The sequence below is a fragment of the Arachis ipaensis genome, chromosome B02 (assembly GCF_000816755.2).
Source record: "Arachis ipaensis cultivar K30076 chromosome B02, Araip1.1, whole genome shotgun sequence".
NCBI classification, from domain to species: Eukaryota; Viridiplantae; Streptophyta; class Magnoliopsida; order Fabales; family Fabaceae; genus Arachis; species Arachis ipaensis.
The window spans coordinates 106759120-106761417 of NC_029786.2; positions in this window are offsets into that span (position 1 = coordinate 106759120).

The window sequence follows — 2298 nt, forward strand, 5'->3', positions numbered from 1 at the left end:
TAAAAATATTTAAATCACTTTATTTGAGTAGGATGTTGTTTTTCCGTTTTTTTGTTAGTATTTTTCTTTCTTATGTCAAACTTATATTCCATAATTTTTATATCATAATTCAGGTACAAATTATATACCTCTAAAGTTTTTTTTTCCTTTTAAATCTAACCTATGATCTGAATTGTCCCTTGATTTTATAGACAATATATATCATGAGTAAAGAACATATATATACCATGATGGAGTTAAGTCTCAAAGTAGTCCCTGAAGTTACACTCGAGCCTCAAAGTAATCCCTAAAGTTAATAATTACCCAAATTGATCCTCGAAGTTGCATTCCGGGACTCATAGTAGTCCTTGAGGCATTTTCCGTTCATCGGAACTTTAAAACAATGTCGTTTAGAACCAAAAAAAGAAGCGTAGCGTAGAACCCCTCCCCCCACATGCCCAATCTGTTCCCTTCCCCTTCCCCATTCCCAACCTTCCTCTTCCCCTTCTCCGTCCCCAACCCGTCCCCTTTCTCTCCCCCAACTCATCCCCTTCTCCTTCTGTTTTCCCAACCTGACACCCTTCTCCTTTGTCTTTCTCCTCTGCTTCCCCATACCCAACAAACTAATGCTAGCAACCTTCTTAGTTTTCACCTCACCCCCAACCTTCCCCTTCCTCTTCTCCATCCCCAACCCGTCCCCTTTCTCTCCCCCAACCCTTCCCTTTCCCCATCTACTTCCCCAACCTAATTGTTCTGATAAGAATTCCGATTGCGACGCCGCTAATTCAGACTCACCGAAATCAAGATCCTGTGCTGTTTATGGCGATCGGAGCTTCGGTGTTTCTAGGTTTTTGAATTCTCAGTCCTCCTCGGAGTCAAGTAGCTGCAAGCGCGAGCTTTCACCGAATCCTCGTGACTCTGCTGTTGTGAAAGACTCGAGCTCTCCGTCGCATGATTCTGATTCGTGCGGCGAAAGGGAGAGTCATCGAATGGTGTGATTTCTTCGCAGGGTTTGGGGAACGGTAGCGGGTCGGTGTATACGAAACCATGAACTCTCCCTCACTTGATTGTTGCCGTTACGAGAGGGAAATTTCATCGACACATGCACATACAATTTTGGATCGGAATGTGAAATTGAAGGATAATAGAAAAGGTTGTGATCTGAAGAGAAAGCAAGATCAGAGTGAAGGGAGTGCTGAGACTAGAACAACCAAATTCAGAAGATCATCAGCGCCTGTGGAGAACAAGACCCAACAGAATTTGGTGGTTGATGACGACGACGAGAAGAAGGCCAGATTGATGAGAAACAGGAAAAGTGCACAACTTTCAAGGCAGAGGAAGAAGCACTATATGAAAGAGCTGGAGGAGGTGCGGTCAATACATTCAACAGTTGCTGATTTGAGTAGCAAGATTTCGTTTGTGATGGCTGAGAACGCCGCAATTGGGTGTTGGTGGGATGTGCCCTCCTCCGCCACCTGTTCCTGGGATGTATCCTCATGCTGCTCCCATGGCCCTCATGCCTTATACATGGATGCCATGTGCTCCATATGTTGTTAAGCCTCAAGGATCTCAGGTTCCTTTGGTCCCCATTCCAAAGTTGAAGCCTCAGCAACCTGCGTCATCAAAGAGTAAGAAGTCTGAGGGTAAGAAAAGTGAGGTGAAAACTAAGAAGGTTGCTAGCATTAGTTTGTTGGGTATGGGGAAGCAGAGGAGAAAGACAAAGGAGAAGGGTGTCAGGTTGGGAAAACAGAAGGAGAAGGGGATGAGTTGGGGGAGAGAAAGGGGACGGGTTGGGGATGGAGAAGGGGAAGAGGAAGGTTGGAAATGGGGAAGGGGAAGGGGGAAGGGAATAGATTGGGCATGTGGGGGGAGGGGTTCTACGCTACGCTTCTTTTTTGGGGTTCTATGCTACGCTTTTTTTTGTTTTTTTGTTTAAAACGACGTCGTTTTAAAGTTTCAATGAACGAAAAATGCCTCAGGGACTACTATGAGTCCCGGAGTGCAACTTCGAGGATCAATTTGGGTAATTATTAACTTCAGAAATTACTTTGAGGCTCAAGTGTAACTTTAGGGACTACTTTAAAGCTTAACCCTATCATGATGTGTGTTCTTTGATATGCTCAATAAGATACTTCAAAATCAATAATTTAAATTATTATATATTGGATACATATGAACTTCGATAGATATGTATAATATTTTCAAGTTAGTGTTTGGTGTAATTTACAATTTATTTTATTTTATGAGTGCACAATAATATCTTGGCCTCTTGTCTCTTACATGCTCTTCTGACAAGAGGCGGAACTTAATAAATGATGA